The 20,136-nt window shown below is 39.9% G+C and overlaps 1 pseudogene; it reads right to left on the reverse strand.

The window, feature by feature from the left end:
* Positions 1–17,851: 17,851 nt before the first annotated feature.
* LOC114904857 lies at positions 17,852–18,525 on the reverse strand (annotated as a pseudogene).
* Positions 18,526–20,136: the final 1,611 nt, after the last annotated feature.

Below are 20,136 nucleotides of genomic sequence, written 5' to 3' on the forward strand. Positions count from 1 at the left end.
AAAACACACTTGACACCTACCTCCATTAATTAAGTGGAGTTGTATAGCTATGGTGTATCTCCCATAGAGCATATCTTCTGGGCTCTACCTAAGAACCCTGCCGGGAAGGTGAGTAGACTGAAAGACGCTCATGGGGGCAGGGCAGACCCAGCTCAGGCTTTAGGAGAAGTTCAATGCTCCTACGGGAAACTGAGCATACACTCCTATCTAATACAAAACACCAGGGTGCCCCCACTGGTAGATAGAATCCTGTCCAGGTGTGTTGTCTGCAGTAGAGAGATACAAAGAGATAACCCTCTGGAACCCCACCCCTGCCAGAACTTGGAAAGGAGGGAAATAAGATGCCCCCGGAGAGCAAAACTTCAAAAACAATGTGAACTAAAATAGAGCATAGATATGTAAAGTTTTCTTATGCCCTAGAAGGGTCCTAAGAAACCTGAGCAAAGGCATTAACACATGCAAAGAAAGAACGTATTAATCAGAAGGGGGTTGGTCAGCCCTGGGTAAAAAAAGAGAGCCCCTGAGGCAAAAATTAGTAGCGCCCATCCAAGCTTTGCCCCTGGAAGACCCGGCCGGCCAGCCAAAGCCTTTTCAGACTGAGGTAAGCATCAGCTAAACACAAACTCAGACAATCGGTATGGAGTGCCTGTAACGTTTCAGGTATATGTCAAGTTTTGGGAGAAAGTGCTGAGTAAGGAGACTGCTCAAGGCAGGTACAGTCTGGAAGGAGAGCACGTTAACATAAGGAAGGAAACTGAAGACTGATGACTCTCCGTCCCTGAGGACGTAACTGTGGCTCGGGAGAGGCAAAGGACATAGTAAATAAACAGTGGAAGGAGGTATAAGGACAGTACTTCAAACAGGAGCAGCATTTGCTCTGGGCTCCAGGCTGGAAAGATCTTGGCTTGCAGCCTGTTTAAGGGATGGAGGGAAGGCTGGCCGGTGTGGCTGGAACCCAGAGTGGTTTTAGATAATAAATAATATTTATTGAGGGCTTACAAGTGCCAGACACTGTTGAAAGCAGTTTATTCTTCTAATTTTCATCACAATTCTATGAAATAAACACTATCTTTATTCCTATTTTACTTAAGGGGAAACTATGGTGTAATATAAGTAAATCACCTGAGCTTGGCAGTAGATTTGAACCATGGAGGTGTGGTTGCAGGAATTTGAACCATGGAAGTATGGTTGCAGAACCCACATTCCTAACCAGTTCTTACACTGAAGACCGGGTCTGAAGTAGTCAGACCATGTAGGGCTAGTAGCTTGAGGATTTTGTCATCTCCTAAGAACAATATCTAGTTTTAGAGGAGTGACCTTGTCATATGTGTGCTTCAAAAAAAATCAGTAGGGTTGTAATGTGATTAGCTACCATTTTTCTAAAATCTCATTATGTTTTTCTTCCTGTGTAAGTCGTCAGAGAAAGAGGGAATGCACAGATCATGTGAACTTCAGGAATTTTGTTCACCAAGATAGCCATTTCTTACTGTAAAATAACATGCTAGCTTTTCAACATGATATGGCTTTTCAAAATTCTTGACGGTAGGGAGAGAATATAGTGCTCATGTAGTTTTAAGTATTCTAGTTCCTACAACTATTAATTCTCAATGTAAATGAATAAAATGGTACCCTGGTTTAATACGTCAGACTAATGAGAGGTTAGGCAGCCTGCCTTAGAAAGATTCATTTACTTTCTAAAAAATATGAACTTTCTGATTTGCAATGCTAAGGATCAAGCTTTGTCTAGACCACAGTAAATTTGCCAACGTCATGGCTTTGCCCTTGGCGGCTCAGGAGGGAGCCTGCTGCCTTCTCCTCAAGGGTGGCAGCTGACATCCCACAACACTCAACACCACTGGGCTGTGTAATACAGCCACAACTTTCCTCCTCCTCCTTCCAGGACATTCAGAAAACCGAGGCAGGTAGGCAGGAAGGTCTGTCAGCAGGTGTCAGGTTCAGAGCCCTTTGATGGGAGCCAACCAGAACAGTGTAGGGTCTCAGGCCTTAAACCCACTTAGCATAACTGGGGAGCAAGATGGAACCTGGGTCTTGGTTTCACAATAAGGGCCCAGGGTAAGAGCCACTCAGGCAGGAGATATAAATCTGGACAACAGTGTAGGGATGGTATTTAAAGCCCAGTAACTGATGAGATCCTTTAGGAATTGAATGTGGTTAGAGAAAAGAAGATGTTAGAACCCTAAGCCCTGAGACACTCCAACTCTTAGAGACAAGGGATGGAGAGAAACCAGCAGAGGAGACTGACAAAGAAGTAGGTGAAGAAGTGGGAAGAAACTCAGTAGAGCATTGTGTTGTGAAAGCCAAGTTAAAAGTGTTTCAATGGGGAGGATGTGATCAGCTGCACCATTTAAAGTACCGGTAAGATGAGGCTTGAGAACTGACGGATGGATTTGCCAATGTGGAGTTCCTTAGTGACCTGAACAGGAGCAATTTGGATGTTTGCAGGGTTGAGAGTGGGTTGGATGGATGATTGAATTGGATTCAGGAGAAAATGGGAAGAGAGAAATTACCAGTGAGTATAAACAACTCTGAGGAGTTTTGTTGTCAAGAGGTACAGAAAAAATGGAGCAGTAGTTGGGTGGAGATGTGGTGTCAAAAGATTTTTGTATTTATTTTCAATGAAAGAAACGAGAATGTTTCTATGTATGGCAATGGTCTTGGAAAAGGGAGGGAAATTTTTGATGCAGAAGAGAGGGGAAGAATTGCTAGAGAAGTATCCTTGTAGCATTAGGATGGGATGGAATCTAGTGCACAAGTGTGGGGACTGGCCTTGGCTGGGAGCCCAGTAATCTATTCAGAGTCACAGAAAGAAAGGCAGGATATACGGACACTGGTACTTGTAGGTAGGGAGATGTGGGTGGAACATGTAGATTTTTCTGGATGTTTTTATTTCTTGGTGAAGAAGGAAGCAAGTGAATCATGATGAGTGAGCAGGTTGTGGAGGACTGAGGAGAGAGAGGGATGAAGGAGCTGTTGAGGAGAATGGGAGAGGGAACAGACTAGGACAGGAATGATACCTGGGCAGCATTATTGGTCCATAGGAGGCTATAATGACTGGGAATTTAGAATGAGATTGGCCAGCATGGTGGTGTTTTTTTTCTCTAGCACATTTTGTTGCAGGTATGCTGGCCCAGAGTAGGCAGAAATTCGGATTTAATCAGGGGAGCGAATTTACCAGTACAATGCAGTGATACAGGAGCAAGGAGGATAAGGGTGCTTGTAAGAAGAATAGTAACGGTGATGGATCAAGGAATTTAAACAGGATAAGGAGGAGGAAGTGAGGACACAAGAGGGTGAGGACGGTGACAAGGTGGTAAGATCAACAGATTGTAGGTCCCAATGGAGTGGAAAAAACCTGTGCTCCAAATGGCATGTGTGACCTTTACCCTAATAAGTCTCTCAAACTCTTGACGTTCACATTTCTTTAAATGTCGATGGAGATAACAGCATCTTTAGTTTTTTTGTGGGGTTGGGGCTTCTCTGTTGGAGCAGTTATTGCTAGGGAGCTGCCAGTATCAGTGGCTGTTGACAAGACAGAGGAGAGGGAGAGTGTTGGTTCTTCATCAAGGAGGAAAATGACTGGCGTTGGGGAGCAGGTCTCAGAGTCTCTAATCCTTGAGTTTTATATCCCTAGGATTTTAGGAAGAGGTGTAAGAGGAGGTATACAGCCGCCAAGTGACACATACACATGCCCCACATGTGCATTTTTCTTCTTTACCAGGAATCAGATTAGTGCCCCATTCCAGGTGTATGGTCTGGCAATGAGCCTTCAAAGGTTTTTGGAGGATAAGAGGAAGCCCAGAGAGAGGCCAAGATAAGGTGAAAAGGCAGAGGAGGACAAGGCTTTTAAAGATAATGTTTTACCTTAGAATTTAGTTTATGGGGACTTCTCTGGTGGTGCAGTGGTTAAGAATCTGCCTGCCAATGCAGGGGACATGGGTTTGAGCCCTGGTCTGGGAAGATCCCACATGCCGCGGAGCAATTGAGTCTGTGCGCCACAACTACTGAGCCTGCTTTCTAGAGCCCGTGAGACACAACTACTGAGCCCGTGTGCCACAACTACTGAAGCCCACATGCCTAGAGCACGTGCTCCGCAACGAGAGAAGCCACCGCAATGAGAAGCCCGCGCACCACAAGGAAGAGTAGCCCCCCCGCTCACTGCAACTAGAGAAAGCCCGCGCGCAGCAACGAAGACCCAATGCAGCCAAAAATAAATAAATTTAAAAAAAAGAATTAACATTTAAAAAACAAAGAAAAGAATTTAGTTTATGAATAATATGAAGATATGTCATTGTGGAAAATATGTGGTAGGAAACGGATAATCATTTCATTAGGAAGTATGGCTATAAAAATGCTGACAGATGTCTTTGTGTAGTGACCACAAGATAGGTCATTACCTGCGGCTTATCCTTTGGGAATTCTCCTGTGTATGGATTATATAAGTTTCCTGTCCCCTGCCCTCTGGTCTTTCTTGGTAGTTTGGACTTTTGAATCAGAAATGGGTCTTTTAGATCATCCAGAGCAATCCTTTCATTTTTATAGACGTTGGAACTGAGGCCCAGCGAGGTGAAATCTGGGTTCTCCTATTCTGCAGGGATGTGGGAACCATATTCTGGCCTCTGGCTGTGATGAAAGTATTGCCTACTTCCATGCTTCTGCTGGGGACTTGTTCCTTGTCATGGATGCACTTGTCCTGTATTAAAAGTACCATTTGGGGCCTTCTCTGGTGGCGCAGTGGCTGAGAGTCCGCCTGCCGATGCAGGGGACATGGGTTTGTGCCCTGGTCCGGGAAGATCCCACATGCCGCGGAGCGGCTGGGCTCGTGAGCCATGGCCGCTGAGCCTGTGCGTTCGGAGCCTGTGCTCCGCAACGGGAGAGGCCACAGCAGTGAGAGGCCCGCGTAACGCAAAAAAAAAAAAAAAAAAAAAAGTACCATTTGTCCTCAGATTGAGATACCCGCCCCGCCCCCCTACATGACCCAGGAAGCACAAGCTTGCTACTTCTGCGCTGTTATGCAGAGGATGGAACAAGAGGTTTGGGGTTTTGTTTCGTCTTATTTTTTTGCAAATTGGGTGTAAACCTTATTCACAAGAATGATCAGGGACTGGGGATAAGGAGGGAACAAGGATTTCATCTCTCTTTAGAATACATTTTATGTAAGAGATATAAAAATAATAATAGCAAAATATATTGAAAGAGCTTGGGTTTTGGATTCTGATAATAATGAAAGCAGTATGTACTGACTGATTCCTCTGTGCTGGACAATGTCCTCCTCATATCCTGATGCTACAGATTACTAGCAATGGGATCTTGGGCAAATTACCTAATTTATTTGAACTTTTTAAATCTTCAGACAAAAATAAAAGAATTCTAATGCTTTTTTTTTGCCTGGTATTTTTATAAAATATTAAATTTGATTTCATGTAAAAGTATCTGGCATAAAACAGGTGCTCAATCAATGTTAATTTTTCTACTCTTCCCCTCAAGGTTCCTGAGGTTTAAAAATATTTTTTCAGATTTTGAGCTGCTCAAAAATTTCAACAGCAAGGCGAGAATGGTTATGATTAAAACCACTTGATACTGTGTATTCAATTTTGTAATGTAACCTGATATCAACAGCCAAGATCTTTGTCCTAAAGGGAATTTCATTATTCAGCAAAGTGGGGCTGATTTAATAGCCATTAATTCTGAGGGTATGTTCAAGTTCAAAGTCCTTCTGTTTTAAATGTAAATTGCTCTTTTATATGTATTTTGTATTGGAATTTAGGAACAAACGCTGTCACTCCCATTTTTCTTTGCATGGCATTGCAGGCGCTTTTATTGTCACAGAGCCCTGTTATTGTGATACCTCACACAGGAAATGCACACTCTGACATTAGGCACCAAACTGCTGAAATATCCTGTGTTTTCTGTTCATTAAAGCCCTAAAGCACTATGTGCAAATTCCCTTGCTTTAATTACACACCTCAGGGATGTGCACGCCAAAAAAGGAGCCAGTCAGACAAAAAGCCAGGTCTTTGCCAAAAAACCCCAGCCCCCTAACCTGGTAAACATTTATTTTCAGCTGGGAAATCTGCTATTAATTCATATAGTGACTTTCCCAGCTGAAATAATGAGCCAAGCCAAGTGAACCAAATGTTCGCAGTGAGCAAACATGAACAGTAGGGAATCAGCCCATCTCTTATTTACATGTTTGTTCCTTCAGCAGTTTAAGGAACATTTGTACGTTTCCCTTTTACCTGGAAGCGTACCAGTGTTTATGCTTCAAGTGCCTTAGTTTTCAAACAGAGCTCATAGACTCTTCTGTAGAGAGCTGCTTTAAGAAGTAAAAGAAGAGAAAAACCACCAAACCAAATTAACTATTATTAGGGCTTAAGAGCAAAGTGTCCCCATCAGCCACACTGACTTTCTAGTTTACTTGAAGGCCTAAAAAAAAAAAATCAGAATTAGCAAAAATGTCAGATTTTTGAGAGAAATGCCATTTGGGAATTTTTATTTTAAGCTAACAAAAATTTTAAACTTATAAACAAAAAAGTTTATTGTTCAATAAAGCAAACTAGGAATTAAAATATATTATAGAAGTTTGTTTTACATGTAGGGGAGTCTTTTTTCATTTCCATTTAATTACAAAGCTTTAGAATGTGAAAAATAAGAAAAAACATAGCTACCCGCAGGTACAATAGGCATATGACAAGGTAGAGTATTATTTACTCTTCCTTTTTGAGGCCTGAATACTCACAAAATGCACTCAGATTCTAGAACAGAAAGGTGCCCTATGTGTATAAAACTTAGAAGAGAAAGTAGTTTGTATAGAAAAGAATGCATAAAGCTTTGTGGAAAGCAAAGAAAGAAGGAGAAAGAGTTCAATTAACACATGAAATAGCTGAGTAGAAGAGTTAAAAAGTCAATATATTGATTAATTCCTATGAAGATGCAGAGTATCTTCTCAACAGTCAATTAACCATTTAACATTTTTCTTGATATAAAGGAAGTTTTAAAAAAAGTCACAAACCCAAACGTATGTAATGATATAATCAATAATTGGAGTTTTAATGTCTCTCTTAATATAAGCTTGGTTGCAGAGTTTTAATTTATTCTCAAAGAACAAAATGTGTTGCAATTTAATGAAGGTATGGTTTTTATTATAACAAACATGAAAAAAGTAGCTTTTAAATTCACAGCCCCTTAAAATCAAGGTTAACCACCTCCAAACCTTTTTCCTAAATGAAATTTTTGGCAGATACATGATTTTTTAGCAATGAATAAATGAATAAAATGTATGAGAATTTCTTTTTTTGTTCTATAAGAAGAAGCAATGCCCTATTAATTTTGACAGACAACTTGGCATTAGCCATTTTAAAATCCAACATGGGATAAAGTTATGCATTACTAGTCTCTCTACATTTTTGTCAAGAGATGAACATTTTGCCAGATTTTTAATAATATGCCAAGACCTTTGTCAGTCGGTTTATTTAGCCCTGCGTAGTTATGCCACTTTTTCTCCACCACCCCACTGGGTGTAACACTGCCCGTCACAGCTCACATAACTCCTCCCCTACAATTAGACAAAGTCAACACAGCAATCACTCCCAACTGCCCTGAGGTACCTGCACTATCAACAGTGCAGATTCCGAGGCTTGAACAAGCTTTGCTTTGTCACTGCCTCCCCACCCCAATTAGGACTTTTTTTCTGCCCAGGCAATTTAACACCAACACCATGGGTGGACCAGATAACTCTTTTAAAAAGCGAGTTTAAGTAATTCTCCTGCCCATCCCCCCTCCCCCATCCCAACCCAATCAATTCTTCTCCACCTCCTCTTTTCCCCTCCCCCCCCCCCCCCCCCCCCCCCCCCCCCCCCCCCCCCGCCGCCCCCCACCCGCAAAGCTCTCTCAGAAGCTTGCAGTCTCTAACTAGTTACCATGCCGACTGGAGCCTGTGCTAAGGAATGTGCTGCTGCCACACTGAACTCAATGAAAAGATGAAGAAAATGTGCAGGCAATACTAGTTTGGCTGTGATGCTGGAGAATCTGAGACAGGGCTGTTGGTATGGAAGGATCTCACTGCATGCAATTTGCAAACATGCCAACTCAATAGCATGTGATAGGCACTGGATTCGGAGGTCTTGGAGTCTTCAAGGGCTGGGAAGGAATAAGAGCTGAATGGGGGAAAATCTGCCCCATGAAACAATGCTTGCCCCTTAGAAATCTGAGATTTATTCATTTTAATAAGAATCTGAAAAACGCAAAAAGAGATTGAACTTCTGACGAGCCCTCCCCTTCTGAGTCCAGTCATTACCTCTTCTTGAGATTTTTCTGTACCTTCCTTTTACTGTCCATAAAAAAAAAAATCTGTCCTGAAAATCATCAGTAGAATTCATATGACACAGGGGCTGTGTAAATCACAAAGTGTATTTACTGAGCAGTTGCACAGAGGAGAGGATTGCTTTGATTTTGCATGGAGAAAGGTGCAAGCAGAATGCAGTCAATGAAGAGCAGAATTCTGAGAGCTGAAGAGTTCCCAGAACTTCCCATCCAGATGGAGGCAGATTTGGGTCTGCACAGCAGTACTTCTAGAGAGTCTCCCTTGGTCTGGAGAACTGGGCTACCATGTGATAATTCCCAGTTGAGAGGTGCCCTTGGGATATTGAGAGTAGGCATGGGATCACCATGGGGGTTTGGTCCGCTCCAACAAAAGTCTTATCTAAAACACCTCTTCCTGCTCTACATTCATGTGAACTAGAGACTACCTTGGATTTCCCCGAGTAAGTAGGGAAATTTTTCCCAGAATGAGGATGACTCAGGATTGCAATTTACACCTCACACTCAGGTTAGTAAAATTTCTTTCTTCTTGCCTTTTCAGTCTTCCACATCGATTGATTCCAAACTGTCCTGTACATCACTGGCAAAATAGTTTTCCATGCTTGCCAATTCTACCCTGTTTTTTCATTGCCCACAGCCTCCCTATGGCTCCTCATTGCCATGGCAACCACATGTCCTGGGTTTTTCAGGACATTTTGATTTCAAATATTCTGTCATGTGGTCAGACCGTGTGTCAGATCATAAGCCAAAAGATACGTCCTGATTTGGGTTTTGAAAATATTGTCACTATACCCATTTCACCCCAGATATGATTGTTGTTGATCCTTCTTTTTCTAGCAAACTAGAAAATAGTGCTTCTCTTTATCATAATACCTTTCATTTTTACATAATATTTTGCAGAGTGCTTTCACATAGTCACCTTGGTGGATCCTTTCCTACCTGTGAAATAAGACAAGATAAGAGACATTATTTCAATTTTATAGACGAGAAAATTGGGGCACAGAGTAGTGAATTGTCTTTCCATCATTTCCATAGTGGCAAAACAACTAGAATCCCCATCTCTTGACTCGAATGTCTTTTTTTCTCTAACATGCTTCTTCCAAATATAAAAGTGATACTTTGTACTCTAGGTTTCTTTGTCATTGTGGTCCCTGAAAGACTGACTTTCAGGGGACTGTGTAACTGTAGAACAACTCTTTCCTGATTCATGTTGCACATCAACTCACGAAGTTGAGGAAGAGTTGAGGGAAAGGCTTTAAGGTGAAGAACTAGGCGGCTGAGATGTTAATCACCAATGTCATATATAACTTACAAACAGGGAGAGAGAGAGGGGGTGGGGAGAGAGAGGAAGAGAGGGAGGGTAAGAGAGAGAGAGAAGAAGGGAGAGAGAGAGAGAGAGAGAGGAGGGGGAAGGGAGAGAGAAAAAAAGAGAGACAGAAAGAGAAGAAGGAAGGAAAAAAATTCCAGGGAATCTGTCCAACAGTTACACCAGTGATATTTCTTAAAGACAGACTTATTTTAGCACATGCCTAGCAATGTTTATAAACATCTGTCTCTTAGTATTCTTCTTTATTATTAAAATTTCTCAAAAATAGTGTTGTATTATATTACTCCCAGCTAGTATGTTGCATGGTGCTAGCCACTATACATAAGAATAAAAAAAGAAAAGAGGAGGGTAATGTATATTATTAGCTTAATTATTCATTCATGTATTCAATAATTAATTTGACAAATATCAAGTATCATCTACGTGCCAGGCGCTATACTAGCCACCAGAGATACAGTGGTGATAGCTCAGAGCTTATAGTCGGGTGATAATTATTGATTGTGATAAGTGCTACAAAGAAGATAAAGAGGATGATGTGATGAGAGAACTGCAGGAGGCTGGGGAGATCTTAGGAGAGCTACTTCAGATTGAGTGGCCAGGGAAAGCCCTTCTGAGGAGGAGGTGTGTAAACCGACACTTGATGGATGATAAAGAGGCGGAGTTATGCACAGAGCTAGGGAAAGAGCATTTCAGCAAATGGAAAAGGAAACACAGAGCCCTGTACTTTTTCTGTTCCATGTGTCTTCAGCATAGTGACCTAGCAGTTGAGGGCTGGGGAAATGATGTGAGGTGAGGCTTCAAGAGTTTTATTGGCCTTGAAGGCCATGATAGGGGGTTGGGACTTTATTCTAAGAGCAATAGAAAGAATTAAAGCCATTGAAGAGCGAGACCTATAGATAAGAATTTTCTAGGAAAAACCTGCATCATTACTCTCCAGAACCCAATTTTTATCCTAAAGTACCTAGTCTACAGGAGCTAGGTAGTCTACCCTATATGCTATTCATGCTATAAGCAGAATGTCAGAACTCTCAGGGGCTACTGGTACAGCATTATAAAGTTATTTACCCTCTAAAAATGTTCAAAACAGAGTGTTTTGGGTTTGTTTTTTTTTTTTATCATTTTGTTTATTGAAGCAGCAAGACAAAAGACAGGTTCCCACTCTGGTTGAAGCGTATCACCTTAAGCAAATCTGTCGCATCTTATCACCTTAGTTCTCCAAATAGAATGAACAAGCTCTTTTTCTTTCTCAGGTAGGATGGTGTGATTATTGATTACTTGCTGTTTGCAATAAAATACTCATAATATGTAGTGTACTAAATTATATTTCTTTTTAATCTTATTTTCTAAATCTCCTTTAATGAAGTCCTTTTATGTTTTAATACTTATCTTCTATCAGAACAGAATTTTTATGCTAGATTTCAAAATGTGGATTCATTAACACCTCTTATACACCAAGTTCTATATTGTCTAGGCATCTTAACTCAAGATCAATAAAATTATTCAGAAGTTGGAATGCAACCAAGGTTAATTTGAGAGGAGAGTACATGAAAATAGGAATAATCAGGCAGGTTGTTTCTGGCTAGACAGGGATGGAGAGGCTTTGTTACTAAGCAGAGAAGAGGTTTAAATTCTAATTGTTGTTGGTATCTTCAACCTTAATGTTTTGCCAGAAAATGGACAGGAGGAGGCAGTGGTATGTTACCGAAGTTTTTCTGCTAAAGTTTACTATGGCATCGACTCAGCAGGCTGGGATTTTAATTTGTCTGTGACTCTGGTCAAGGCAAAACACGTGTGATGTTCATTTCTTTCTGCTGTGATCCATGGTGATGTTTGCATAACAACTATTTCAATGAAAAGTGAAAACTTTTAGTCAATTATCAGATGCTTTGCAATGGCCAGACATCATACACATTGCATGACTTGTGGGTTTCAGTTTTCAGCTGGATGTGTTGACACTAAGTTGTGGGTATTCGCTAAGGATAGTCACAGATATATGCATGACCCTCAAAGGAAGCTCACCTAAGGCACAGTTGCATAGCACAAAGCCAGGAGTCTATTTTTTTTTAATGATATGTATGACTCTCAGTCTATATTCTTTATTTCCTGGAAATAAAGTATCAAATTAATTTTAGAAAAGGAGTAATTGTTGGATGATTCACATTTAATTTGCAACACTGTTGGACAGAAAAATATTCAGTGCCAATCCAGGCTTACAGTCATAGCTTCTTTCCTTCCGGAAGGTGTATATTTAAGGGCAGACATACAGCTAACCCAGACATACTATAGCTTGTCAAAATTCTCTATTCAAGAATGTTTCCTAATGAAAAAACTAAAACAACTGGTTTGTTTGAGTAAATGTGCTTATCAATGTGCTACTTCCAGAATAATCACCTTAGATCTATTTTAAAGTATTACCATAGAACAGAGATTCCATGTTATAAAGTAAACCTTAGGAGCCCAGGATGTCAGGTAAACTTTATGATTTATTCCTGTAGTAACCCTCAGCTCAAATATCTAACCACTCATTTGTTAAAACACACTTAGCAAAAATAAATTTTTTTTGAAAAACATTGGATTTCCCATTTTGCTTTATGGATTTGAGTCTTTCAGACCACATAGTATAAGGAAAAACTTAAAAGGCAATACATACATAATTTACTTCACACTCTCTTCTATTGCTTTTTGGTTTATTTAATTTAAAAATAAAACTCTGTCATGCAGTTAATACTAAGAAAAAGTGTAAAAAGTTGTAACAATGGCAATGCTATATTCCCCAGCTGTTGGGCTGTATCCTAAAATGATCAGTTCTCAAAATGAAAAATTAATTTAAAATATTTTTCAGATGGGTGACTGAAGTTTTCTTTCTTTATTCATTAATAAATAGTTTTGAGTACTTTCTGTGTGTCAGGCACAGGGCTAGGATGTAAGGATACAGTACAGAGAGCGACCCAGTTTATTTTAGGAGGGCGTTTGAAGGTGTAAACCTGGGATAGGAGGCAATCTGGAAAGGCACAGAAGGCCTCGTAGAAGCCAGTTCTTGGGATATTCCTGCCAGTGATTTAAGCAGCAAGTAACTAAGTGGGAACATTCTTCATGTCAGTAGTTACGATGCTCTGTTATAAAAGGGATTTCCCCCAAGTTGCCTTATTACAAATCCCCCGATAGGTGACATTCACATTTCTCCCCACACTCCAATACTAAATCAGTAAGTAGCATTAGGTTCCTTTTTTCTTTTCCGTGGATTGATCTCAACCAGGAAACTAGGTGAATTTTGTAGTTTCTCCTGTCCTAGTGTTCTGGCATATTTGTCGACCCCTCAGAGTGCAACTTTCTCAGAGACCACCCTAACCCTGAATGCTTTGGAGGCAAAGATGGGTGGTAGTAGAAGAGGAGACAGCAGATGGGGAGGGGTTGAAAATTATTTTGGAAAATAACTCCCGGATGTATTTTCTGCCATTACTTTACATTCCCTTGGATCTGTTCTAGTTCTGCCATTTAGCGAGTGCTCATAGAAGACGCCAGTGGCCACTGCGGGGAGGATGGAGAGTTTTGGTGACTCAGAAAATAGCCATTTGACATTCAACCTTCTTTCTTTTGTCCAGAGAGAGCTCACAATAATTCAGTCGTGAAGTTAGGGCGCTGAGATAAACACCTGCACAACCATGAGGCAGATTTAAAAGCGCCGTTATTTTCTTGATTTCCCATCCAAATGAATATTGATAGAGTTTCTCTTAAGAAAGTACTCAACTCTCCCGTTGCGGGTGGTTACTCCCAAATGTTTTGGTGACCTTAACGAAGGATGTCTGGATAGGGCTGTGAAATACAATTCTGGATTCCTAGTTAAATTTTAATTTAAGATAAACAACAAATCATTTTTTTCAGTATAAATATGTCCCATACGACGATTGGGACGTGCTTATACTGAAAAAAATTATTTATGCCATCTTGTATTTTTATTTGCTAATTCTAGCACTCTGCCTGGGCAATAGACACCAGAGTCTTCATCTCATGATATGAATAGATAGATCAGATAATCGTTTTAAGGCACAGTTGTCAGCACAATTTTGGTGCCATCAATAGCAGCACAGTTTATGAAGCACCCACACACGCATCAGAATTGCAGTGGTTGCCATGCCAAGTTAAGTGAACATGGTCCTTTCAATCTAGGAAGACAATAATGGGACAGTATCAACAGTGGTAAACCAGATAAAAAGAAAAGGGAACATAAAAACTTGACGGACATCAAAGGAGAATATAGAATAAATAAAGTACCTCTATTATGTGGACAACTCGTTGTTAGGAACTGACACAAGACCACAAACATTTCACAGAGGTCACTGGGCAACTGTTGACATCTTCTATTTGGAGGCAAAACAATGACTCAGAAGTAAAAGAATCTCTGCTTCATTTAACAACCAGAATTTCCCAAGGTCCAGAATCACCTCAACTGCTCATCTCTGCAAGGCATTTCATGGGATTAAAAAATTACATGCATATATAAAAAGGGATACATGTACACACATTACTATACACACATAAATAAGGGACAATGAACCATGGATGCAATCAGAAAATTCTCACATATTTATGTGTAACAGATCTGATCAGTTAGCCGTCAGTAATGAATGACCCTGATAACCATGTTTGGATCAATGGTGCAGGTGTTGCACTGGTGACTAAGATGACTCATATGACCCAGTCCATTGTGCTAAAACCTAGTTTTATGGTGAATGCTCACTTGGCAACCAGTTTACCAGACTTTAGAAACTGATTTTAAATGATTGATTCAGAAAGTCTGTATGTAGGATTAAGGTGGCCTAAGAGATTGTCAGGGGTTATCTGTACATTTTTCCATATTCTTTTCTTATTATAAAAGCAATGCATAACCATTGTAGAGAGGTTAAGAAAACAGGTAAGATGAATGATGAAAAGAAACCACAATCTCACATCTCTGAATTCCTCTTTAAATTTGTTAATAATGACATATTTTATATACCACCAAAAGATCAGAAAACAATCTATCAGATTTCTGTCTATCCCCACCAACATTAAATATATTTTACTCTTATTATTTGATTTACAGTTTTACTTTTTTAATAATTTTCTATTTTTTACTTTATTTTTTATCCCTTTTTTTTTTTTTGCCGTACGTGGGCCTCTCACTGTTGTGGCCTCTCCCGCCGCGGAGCACAGGCTCCGGATGCTCAGGCCCAGCAGCCACGGCTCACGCTCCGCGGCATGTGGGATCCTCCCAGACTGGGGGAAGAACCCATATCCCCTGCATCGGCAGGCGAACTCTCAACAACTGCGCCACCAGGGAAGCCAAATAATTTTCTATTTTTTAAAGGAAATATGTTAAGGACCCATCTCCATCCCTTCTTCACTTTCCTCCTTTCTCAGGGGTAATCATTACCCTGAAATTGTTGTGCCATTCTCATGGATGCTTTTACAATACATGTATGGATACATAAACTACCTTTATAATACATGTATAGATACATAAACTATTGTTTTCTGTTTTTTTAAAAACACATCCTTTGGAATTTGCTGTTTTCACTTATCATGTTTCTGAGATTTATTCACGTTTATGCATGCAGATCTAATGCATTCATTTTAAGTGCTGTACAGGATTCCATTGAATGAATGTATCCATTCCCATACAAAGAGACATTTAGAATGTTTGCACATTTTTCTCTAATACAAACAGTGTAGCAATTGGTGTCTCTATGTACACATGTTCAAGAATTTTTTTAGAGAGTACACCTAGAAGTATAATTTACTGGTTGGAAAATATAGAAACCTTCAGTTTCCTAGGTTTTGAAATTGCTTTTCAGAGTGATGATGCCAATGTATACTTCCACCAGAAATGTGTAATAATTGCCCCATGTCTTTAATAACACTTGATATTATCAGAGAGTAATGTTTGCCAGTCTGATGAGTGTGAAATAGTCATTGATTTAACTTATATGTCACTAATTGTTAATGGAGTTCAGCAAATTTTTCATACGTTTATTTGCCATACAAGTTTCTTGTTCTGTCAATTACTTATTCATAATTTTTGCTTTAAAATTTTTTTTCACTTGTTTTTAGGAGTTTTCTTTTAATATGGCTTGGATACATAATCCACTGTTATATCATTTGCAAATATTTTCTTCTAATCTGTCTTGTATTTTATTTTGTTTATGAACATCATATCAAATATTTAAATTTAGAGTACTAAAATCTATTCATATTTTCTTTCAAAGTTTGTGCTTTTCATGTTTTGTTCAAGATACTCTTCTTTACCATAAAGGTATTCTCCTACATTTTCTTCTAAAAGTTTTATAGTTTTGTTTTTTTACATTTAGGTTTTTAGTCGTTCTAGAATTAATTTTTGTTTATGGTATGCAATAAGGGATATGGATTAAATTTTATCTTTTTTTCATATGAATTTCCAGTTACCTTAGTGCCATTGGTTGAATGATACATTCTTTCCCTATGGATTTGTAATGTCATCTCTGTTATATATCAAGCACCCATATAAATGAGAATCTGTTTCTGGACTCTATTCTGTCCTATGATCTATTTGTCTATTGCTGCTCTAATGCCACTCTGTTGAGGGTAAGCCTCCTCTTTTCATTCCTGCTTTCTCCTCCTCAGTTCTTTACTCTCCCATATGATAGGGGTTGTCACAGTCTGAAAAATCATGTTGAGATTTTGATTGACACTGCATATAATTTTTAGATTAATTTGGAGAGATCTTTACTATATTGAGGCTTTACTAAATAGCTATCTTTATTATATTGAGTCTTTTCATCTGTTAACTTGATATACCTCTCTTTGTTTTAGTTCTATTATTCTATCCAATAAAGTTTCATATTTTTTGCATGAGGTTTTTTTGTTTTTATTGCATATTTTCCCTAAGTTCCTTATACTTCATGAGGCAATTGTAAATGAAAAACTTTTTTAAAAAAATAAATTTATTTATTTTTGGCTGCCTTGGGTCTTTGTTGCTGCACGTGGGCTTTCTCTAGTTGGTGAGCAGGGGCTACTCTTTGTTGTGGTGCGCAGGTTTCTCATTGTGGTGGCTTCTCTTGTTGTGGAGCACGGGGTCTAGGCGTGCGGGCTTCAGTAATTGTGGCACGCAGGCTCAGTAGTTGTGGCTCGTGGGCTCTAGAGCACAGGCTCAGTAGATGTGGCACACGGGCTTAGTTGCTCCGTGGCATGTGGGATCTTCCCGGATCAGGGCTTGAACCCATGTCCTCTGCATTGGCAGGAGGAGTCTCAACCACTGCGCCACCAGGGAAGCCCCATACATGGAAAACTTTAATGACATTTACAATAGTTTGTTGTTATTGTATAGAAATGCAATTAATTTGGGTATATTGATCTATATTTAGCAACCTTGTTGAACTTTTATATTTGTCTTAGTTTTTTTTGAACCAATCTTATTGTCTTTCAATAATGACAGCTTCATTTTTTTCTTTCCAATTCTTATACCTTTCATTTTCTTCTCCTTGTCTTACCATGCTAGCTAGAGCCATCTTTACAATGTTGAATAGAAATAGTAATGGTGAACATGTTTGCGGTATTCCTGATTTTAAAAGGAATGCTTACAATGTTTCATCGTTGCATATGATGTTTGCTGTAGGTACATGAGGTTAAGTTTGCTGATCTTTCTGGTTTGTTAAGAGTTTTTGGTTTTGTTTACTTTGTTTTGCAATTAAATGATGAGGGTTGAATTTTATCAAATATTTTTTGTACATCTAGTGGGACCGTTGTATGATTTTTTTTTAATCCTTTAATCTATGCTTTTCTTTTTATCATATTACATTTGCCTGCTTTTGGTGTCAAAAGTGAAGGAAGTACCAGCTTCACAAAACAAGTCGGGGAGTTTCTCCTCTTCCTTTTTTTTAGATCAGTTTTTTTTTTTTTTTTTTGGATTTGCAAATACAGTTTATTTTACAGAAATTCAACATTATAAACAGCAGGCACTTCCCAGCCCCCTACCCCCCTCCCCACAACCCGTACCTCTGGGTGCAGACCATGCTATGCAGAGTGAGCAGTGATGCAGCCGTATTGCTTTGGAGGGAGATTCGAGAGCGATGGAACCTGCCTGCACCACAGCCTGCCTGCCCCACACACGCACGCGCCTGCCCGCCTCGCAGGCCACCAGACTCTGTCTGGGCGCAGCCTGCGCTGGACCAGTTAAATGGATCCAGCCCAGGTCTCCAGTTCCTTCATGTCATCGTCTTCCTCTTCCTTCTTCTTGGTGGGTTTTGATGGTAGGGATATAGAGGGAACATTTGGTAGAGGGACTGTTTCCGGTCCACTGATTTCCAGCAAATTCTTGTCTAGTTCCTCCTGTTCTAGTTCTTCTAATTCTGCCATGAGCTCATCCTCGTCAAACTCTTCTCCAAACCCTACAGGTTTTGAAATAGCTGTTGAAATCTCTTCTGCAAGTTCCTGCTGGTCAGCAAAGTCCTGCATTAACTCATCAACTTTATCGATGTCCATGTTGTCGTGGGCAGCCTTCATGGCTTTGGAGGCATAGTCCATGTTCTTGAGAACCTCGGTGTTGGTGTTAGCATTCTCCAGGGCCTCTCGCTGGAATTCGATGGTTGACAGTGTGCCGTCGATCTGTGCCAGCTGCTTTTCATACCTCTTCTTGCGCTTCAGCGCCTGGCGGGCAGCGCGCTGGTTCTGGTGCCGTGCTTCTTGGCGGCTGTCAGCTCCTGCTCGATCTTCTTCTCCAGGAATTCCTGCTTCTTACTTAGCATCTCCTCCGTGTCCCGAAGCCTCTGGATGGCCCTCTGGGGGGTCGGGCCGCCCTTGCCGGCCTTACCCGCTCCAGCCCCGAACAGCTTCGCGAACACAGACATGGTTGCTGTTCGCCGCGCCGGCCTGCGCCGCCTGCTCCGGCTCGGCTCGGCTCGGCTTTGGCGCCCTCTCCCCGCTCCCTGCAGCCGCAGGCCTCTCCGCCATCTCCGCCCTAGATCAGTTTTTATAAGATAGAGTTTATGTTTTGAAGGCTTGATAGGATTTTGTAAAAGTGTCTGAGCCTGGTATTTCTGTTTTCTTGTTTTGTGGATAGATTTTTCACAACTGATCCAATTTTTTTTTTTTTGGTACGCGGGCCTCTCACTGTTGTGGCCTCTCCCGTTGCGGAGCACAGGCTCCGGACGCGCAGGTTCAGCGGCCATGGCTCACGGGCCCAGCCGCTCCGCGGCATGTGGGATCTTCCTGGACCGGGGCACGAACCCGTGTCCCCTGCATCGGCAGGCGGACTCTCAACCACTGCGCCACCAGTTAAGCCCCAATTTTTTTTTTTTTTTTTTTTTAGTGCTATGGTCTTTAGCTTTCTATTTCTTCTTATATTAGCTTTGATAGGTTTTTGTTTTCAGAATAAAAATTCCATTTTATTTATGTTTCCAAATTTGTTGGCATGAAACTATTCACAGTATTCTCTCATGATTTATAAAATCTCTTATTTATCTGTACTTATATTCTTTTTCTTATTAGGTTGTGTTTTTTTATGACTTCTTAGTTTTACTTAGAGACATTTGCCTTGTACAGTCTTTGCAAAAGATAGCTTTTATTTTTCTTGATCATCTACTTTTTTATCATTGCAAATTTCTTAATTTCTACTCTTATATTTATTAAGGATGATTTAGTTGCATTATGCGAGTTTTTTTTTTTTTAATTGTGATTCACTTCTAAACACATTCTAATTCCATTGTGATTTCTTCTTTAACTCATGGGTTACCACAAAGTGTGCTTTTAAATTTAAAGATCCCAGGGAGTTTTTCTGTTATTATTTTTAAATTTTATTTGATTGTGGTCAGAAAACACGGTCAGTGAGATATTGATTTTTTGATATTTTTTTATGGCCTAATACATGGTCAATTTACGTAAATGTTCCATGTGGGCTTGTAAAGAAAGTGTGTTCTTTAATTGTTGGGGCATAATTCTCTACATGTTTATTAAATCATTATTAATGATGCCATTCAAATCATAAATGATCTTTCTAAATTTTTAGTTTGCTTGATAATTATGGAAAGATGAGTGTTTAAATCTTCTGTGATTATGAATTGATCAAATTCTTCTTGCTATTCTGTAAAGTTTTGCTTCATTTGGAGGGTATATTACTGGGTACAACTTATAATTGTTATCTCGGTAATTTTTTACTTTTATCATCTATTCTTTTTTTTTTAAGTTTTTTTAAAAATTAATTAATTTATTTATTTTTGGCTGCATTAGGTCTTTGTTGCTGCGCGCAGGCTCAGTAGTTGTGGCGTATGGGCTTAGTTGCTCCACAGCATGTGGGATTTTCCCGGACCAGGGCTCGAACCCATGTCCTGTGCATTGGCAGGCAGATTCTTAACCACGGTGCCACCAGGGAAGTCCCTAGCTTCTATTCTTAACTTCCTTTATTCCTTTTGCTTAAAGGTCTATTTTATGTAATATTAATATACATATGCCAGCCTTCTTTT

This window comes from Monodon monoceros, unplaced genomic scaffold, assembly GCF_005190385.1.
Source record: "Monodon monoceros isolate NGI ecotype Baffin Bay Population unplaced genomic scaffold, NGI_Narwhal_1 Super_Scaffold_21, whole genome shotgun sequence".
NCBI lineage: Eukaryota > Metazoa > Chordata > Mammalia > Artiodactyla > Monodontidae > Monodon > Monodon monoceros.